At 46.7% G+C, this 6,587-nt stretch overlaps 1 long non-coding RNA gene across 1 annotated transcript; it reads right to left on the bottom strand.

Annotated features, from left to right (window-relative positions):
- Window positions 1–3,575: 3,575 nt before the first annotated feature.
- LOC309677140 lies at window positions 3,576–6,281 on the bottom strand. Its single transcript, XR_014269659.1, has 4 exons — window positions 6,269–6,281; window positions 5,797–5,852; window positions 5,437–5,567; window positions 3,576–5,045 (listed from the first exon to the last, which is right to left on the bottom strand). It is a non-coding gene; the product is annotated as an uncharacterized lncRNA (long non-coding RNA).
- Window positions 6,282–6,587: the final 306 nt, after the last annotated feature.

The following is a 6,587-nucleotide window of genomic DNA, read 5'->3' as shown; positions in this document are numbered from 1 at the left end:
GTACAGCCCATGGGCTGCCCTTCTCCAATTTGGCAGTCCGCAGCTTTGCCCAAGGACAGCTTCTTGCCTGAGGAAAATTAAGACTAAACCTCTGTTATGCTGATTTCTCGCATCTCGTGTTGGTTTATCCCTAAGTTCCCCATGATGTCAGCATCCCCATCCGTATTTAAGTAGAAGGATTTTGATGCCACATCATCCCATGTTAACCTTGGATACCAGCATCGAGCCAAGAAGATGCTTTTGGTGGAGCTTCAGTCACTCCACCCATTTTGGAAATGGCGCAAAACTGTACAAGGAGCCTATGAAACCTGCATGTGAGCGTGGAGGCTTTGCAGCTCTGCTCCCAGCCCTCCAGATGGATGGACGGACTGATGGATGGGGACCCTTGCAAGCCCCGGTGGAGGGACTTTGTGAGCTGTCAGAACGGCTGCTGGAGGAATGCAGGAACAGAAGCTTTTGATACAGTTTCAAACAATGTGTAATTATCAGGTAGCTGAAAATTAGCCCATCTGTGCCTCAGGAAAAGACAATGTGAAGTTATGTGTTACTAATGGCTGAAAAGCGCTGGCAACACAAAACAGGAAATTTTCAGTAAACTTTTTTCTTAAGGTAATGTAATTACACGGCGTAATCCCCGAATCTCCTGACTTTTTGGTAGTTTTTGATAAAGCTTACGAGGTCTTCATCCTCCTTTCTTTCTCCTCTCCTCATTGCAGCAGCCTGGTCTTTGGCACTGCGAGCAGTGCCAGCCGTCTGGCTGGGCCACCTAAAGCAGCAGATGTGGGGAACATAAACTGCCTTTACAGCAGAATAGCTAACGACACATATCAGGTTTTTCTAAAGCAGATTGTAAATACCCACCGTGCTTTTGCCACAGCTTTGCTATCTGAATGCAAAGCACCCGAGCTTGTAATGCGAATTTTTGGATAAAATTTCTGTGCCGGTAGAGTTTGGGGCTCTGATCTAGGTCATTGCGCACACAAGCATCAGCATGGTTCAGATTTAGGACCCCTTTTGTTTTCTCTGCTTTTGGTCCCTGCTGATCCAGCATGCACAAAAAAAAAAAAAAGGCAAAAAAAAAGCATGATTTTTTTAAATGCCTTGAGGATCCAGTGATAAGGTCTTTGGGGGTTGGTGAAGCAAAACTGGAATAGCATAAAACTCGTGCAAACAGTCCAGGCGGGGTAAATAGCTCATGATTTTTTTATTCATACTTTTGTCTGTGGAATAACTGGGAGCAAATTGCTTTTTCCTTTCCTAGTCCAAATTATTCAGAGAATTTTTTTCTGCTGATTTTTGCTATTCTCCCTTTTGAGAGCGTTTGCTCTCGAAGATGGCCCGCTTAGCTCTGAATGGAAAGCAAATGTTGCCTTCACCTTCACTGAACTTTGAAGCAATTGATTTTTTACCGGCATAAAAGAAGAGCTGAGAAGTGACAGCTCACGGGCTTCGCGGAGGATGAATTTTGCCATTTCATGACTGCCCGTGCAGGAGGATGCAGGCGTCCCAGAAGAAAGATGACAGATGCTCTTTCGATTCATCCCCATTCAGCCACCAGCCCTGTCCTCTTTCACACGTGGGGGTCCCCGGACCGCCAGCTTCTCTGCAGCCGTTGCGCAGACGCTTTAAGCAACTCATAAGAGGGAGGACTCCAAGGAAAATTATTCTCGCTAGCTTTTGTCTGGTAATCTGAGGTCAAGAAAAACAAACTGCTTCCTCTCCGCTCTCTCCAGCGCTGCGGCGAGAAATGCAGCCAAGCTCCGGCACTGAGAATAAAGGCAGAGTTGGCACAAACACAGGAGCTTCTTAAATGAGTTTGCCATTAGCCGGAAGGGCTGCAAATTGAAGCGAAGATAAGCCCCTTAGCATTTCCCTTCTTTAATCCAAGCCTCATAAAAGCAGAGATGTGTTCCTATTCAGTGGGCTTTATACAGAGGCAGGTATTTCATTTACCCAAAAAAAACCCTGGATTGGATAAATTATTAATGTTATTTATAAAGGCAATTCTGCCATTCAGCAACTTCTTTTGGATCCCTACGCTTAATCTCGCTGCTTAGCATAAGATACACTCCAGTTAAAAGGCAAAATCACATTCCCTTACAAGGCCTGCAAAATAACGGAGCGCTGAGGTGCCTGAAAAAGGGTTGTAGTTTAAATTCTGCTTTAAAGACTAATACATTTATCAGCGGGAAACATAAGCCCTGACTTCCACTTGCTCGTACCCTCCCTGTGTGCTGGATGGGGCCTCACTCGCATGTATCAAGAGCCGTCAAAGCTACTCGGCGAGAACGACGGAGATGCAAAACACGCTAGTGCTTCTATGAGCCTCTGTAAGGCTGTTTGGTGGCTGGGTGGAGCCATATGGTGAGACAGCGAGAAACCCTGTCCTCTCCTACCATGCGTCCTATAACATGTCCTATAACGTGTCCTGCTTTGGGGCACCCACAGCCATGACTTGGGCTTCTGCAGGCTAAGCCCTACACCCGCTCATGGATCAGGGTGTTATCAAGGGCAGACACACCACAAGAAATATCCAGGTGTTTCATCTAGCAGAGGCATGGGCTTATGCTGTTGGGATGCTTAGAGTCCCAAAAGAGGTCCTCGGAGGCCCTGAGAGAGCTGCCACCCCGGTGGCATTGCGGATCTTGGCCCCAGCAAAACCAAACTGGCACGTAACCATAAGGAGCAAGAAATTAAACACAAGCACCTGGGAAACCTGGTGCACGGCGAACATCACCATTTCAGTTCCAATAGTGGGACGGGATGGAAGGCAGAGTGCCAGCACAGACAGGTAAAGCAGCAGGCTGGCAATGGGTACCCTGCGGTTAAAAGCCCACACCGAGGAAGAGGAGAGACAGCATCTCCCAAAAAAAAGATGTGCTCAAGCCTCTAGGAGGTTCCTTGTTCCCACATCAGGAATACACACAGAATTAACTAAAATGTTTTCCCCCCTGTGGCCCCGCATACAACCTGGTAGCTGTCACAGCACAGTCGCACGCAGCCATAAACCATCCTCCAAATTTGAGGGCAACACACATGTTGTATGCCAGGGAAGGACAGTGCATGGGGATTGCAGGGAGGTTTGGAAAATTTCTCACGAAACATTTTCTCCACGCAATACGTACGTTCCCCCAAATCCTTTTTTCAGCTTTTTCCTCTCCAAAGGCTGCACGACAAACTGCTTAATTGAGCAGCCAGTGCTGGCTGATGTTTTGTTTCAACACGATTTGAACCAAGGCAAAGTATTTTTGTTTGCTAAACTCGCTCAACCTTTTTCACAGTAGGGTTACGACGGCAGTGTCGCCCCTAGGGAAGAAGCACTCGGGACGTTCAGGATCTGTTTTTTCTCCTGGGCTGGGTGCCGGGGACAAGTGGCAGCTTGCGGGTGGCAGCATGGTTTGCCTTTGATCAGCCACGAGAAGAGAGGGCTCCTGCAGCTGCGCTTGAAGCTGGAGATGTCTAAGCTACGGGCACCACAGAGGAGCACACTTTTATGTCAAAACGACTTATAATAAGATTTTAAGTTTGTTCAGGGAGCTGGAATGAAATATTTAAACACAGCATTATGGTAGCAGTTTATTCTCATGAAAATGCTGAAATGCCATTTGCAAATCAGATATGTTTTAAAATTTGCTTTGAAATAGCAGTGTCTTTATGCAATTGTTTTGGTGTTTTGTTTTCTTTTCTTTCCAGGAAGAAACAAATGGGGGGGGGGGGGGGAAGCTGAGATATTGGCCATTTCCTCACAAATAAGACATCTGCTTTTCAGTCTGTTATGGTGAGTCTGTTTGGAGCCATCGTTCCCATTTGGAGCGGGGAGAATCAGCCTCGAGAGCAGCCTACGTTGTTGCATCCAGCATTCAAATTACATTATCTTTGTTTCTTACGCTGACGACGAGACATTTAGGTTGGAGAACTCCACTGGGCATTAGAGCTGCTCTGAAGGGTTTGCATGATTTGAAATAAATGTCATAAAAGAAATAGCAAGTTCTTGTATAAAAGCACTGCTGTCCTACTTTTTTTTTTTATTATTGGGGCAGTTTTCACTTTCGGTACAATTTATTCGTTGCAGTTCTTAATTTCCCTATGTATATATTACATCTTGTTAAATAGAAGAAGCTGGCTTGCTTCGGTCCCTCCTCAAGACTCGGATAGTTTCTTATCCAACTTCTTGCTGTTCCCGAGCAGCGCACAGCTCCGGGCAGGTAGCCCAGAGCCACCCAAGCTCTTTGGTGCCTGGGTCTGGGTGGCATTTGGGCCGTACTGAAATTCAGTCACTGTCAGTGACTAAATTTTGAGAAGTGAATTAAACTGTTTTCAATGGGAAAAGCAGTTCTTTAGGCAGTTCTGGCCAAATTCAGCTTTTGAGGTTCAAATTGCTATTAAAAAAGGGTTATTCTGTAATAGTGACCAAAATATACTAGAGTTCAGTATCTTAGCACGATCAAAAAGCCCTAAATCCCTTAAGATGATGTCTGACTTTAAAAAAAGACCTTCTGATTTGTATACAGTTTGTTCATAGGGTTTTTTAATACCAAATTCAAAGAACTGCAAGGATAAAATGTTGGCAAGCAGCATAAAAAAATGCTTAAAAATAACATATGAAAGCGTCAGAAGAAATGTGTATCTTTTATCCAAAACACTAAGGATCTGAAATAGCTGATATAGTTGAAAAGAGGAGTAGAGTAGGCATAAGAAAACTCCTTCAGAACTGAAGGCAGGTCTAAACAGATAGTGCAGACAGAATATGCCTTGGCCAGTTAAATGTACACTGATAATGTCAGGCTAGTACGAGATTTTAAGGCACAAACGACAGCTCCCTCAGCAACTGGCATGGGTAGGACAGACCTGGGAATCTTCTAGTCCCCAAACTGTAGGGAAAGCTCTGGTGATCCTAGGGGCTTCTCTTTGGCTCAAGCTGTCCCGTACGTAACCAACATTATGAAGCCAGTAGATCTCCAGCCTGCAAACATTGCTCTTCCAAATCCTCCCTGGGATTTGATTCAAATGAGCCAATGTGAAGTCTCTCACAAGTTGCAAATGCACTGTGAAGGGAGATCAAATCAGCCTGTTTTAGCAACACAGTAATCAGGAGCTCACACTGCCTCCAGCTGATCCCAATTTCCCCATTAGTTCACCAGCTCGCTGATCTTTCAGGCCCTGCTTTTTTGCTGATGAAGCTCTTGCAGCCATTGCCACCGCCCAAGCCTGCACCAGCCTCTCTTGCTGCTTCGCTCAGAGCCCACCTGCTCTGCACGTATCTCCCAGACAAGTAAATCTGGCTGTGATTTCTTGTGCCCCAAAAGCAGATCCTAATCGATGATGTTCCCACCAGACAGATTGGAACAGCACTTAAAACATAGCCATGCTTGGAAACCTACGCACAACCGGTGGCGTGTTGGCCGATGCTTTTGGCCGTGCGCCTTCCTCACTCACCCGTTTCTTGCTGCTACAAACAGGGAGGGAAAACTCCGGCGATCGTGGTGCAGGTGATTAGAGGAAATTGCATTGCTGAAGCGCTCCGTGGCTGCAGCCGTGCTTCAGCTCTTGACTTGCCTGCTGGTAAGCTGCCAGAGAGAGGGAAGTGTAGGCATAAAATGAATAGCAGAAGAGATTGCAGGTAATTATGTTTCTTAAGCTGTTAACAGGATTGGCCATTTGATAAATGAGAGGATTTGGGAATGTTTTGTCACTGACAAGCCATTGTAGGATCTGAGTGGAAACGGGAGCGTTTCTCTTCCACAGTGTGAACAAGAAGGAAATTCTCTCGGGATGCTTATGCACCGTGAAATTCACCTGAAACCTGGATGCCAACGCACGGAGGCAAAAGGATAGATATAGGACTCCTTCTGCTGAAAAAGAAAAAAAGAAAACAGGTCTCTTACACATGCTATTAATTTGGTTTTGGTGCCCCTCATGTGTCCCCAGAGGCTTTTGTTCTTTTATGGGGCTCCCCCTCATTCCTGCATATGTTTTTTGGTGCCACCGGGGCCCCACAAATCTCTCCATCTCCTTTTCAGTGCCTCAAATCCCTCTGTCTCCCCTCCAATTCCCTCAACCTCTTGGTTTGCTTTTGCGGTTCCCTCGCTAGCTGGAGAGGCGAGAGGGAGACCAGTGCTGCTCTGTTTGTCTTTCTGCTCCAACAGTGCCTCTCGGGGTGGTTTTAAGTACCCCTGGAGCTCCTGTTTCTTTTCCAGTGCCTTCAAGGGCTTTGGTTTGCCTTTTGGGGTTCCACAGAGCTTTTAATCTGCTTTTTGGTACCCCTTACCCCTGGAAATCTTTGGTGTCCCCAGGAGCCCTCCATGTGTTCTGTGAACCCCCAGGACTATCAGTCCCACCACACAGCAGTGAGGCAAGGGCAGGACCCACAGTCTCACAGCCATCTGCATGGGGACGGGACGCAAGGACATGTCTTTTTAAGCCATTTGCCAATGAGGTGGTCTGAAACAGAAGGGCAGGATGAGAGCTGGACCTGCTCCAGGGGAGGGGAACCAGGACTCACCCCCAGGGATGGCGCATGAGGCTGCTCTGGTGTGAAGGGTTTTGCTCTGCAGCGAGGGACGGCAGTGTCAGCAAAGTGAATCACA

This window comes from Vanellus vanellus, assembly GCF_965231255.1.
Source record: "Vanellus vanellus genome assembly, chromosome: 13".
Lineage (NCBI taxonomy): Eukaryota > Metazoa > Chordata > Aves > Charadriiformes > Charadriidae > Vanellus > Vanellus vanellus.
Note: the sequence above shows the minus strand (reverse complement) of the source record. Positions and strands in the feature narration are given on the sequence as shown.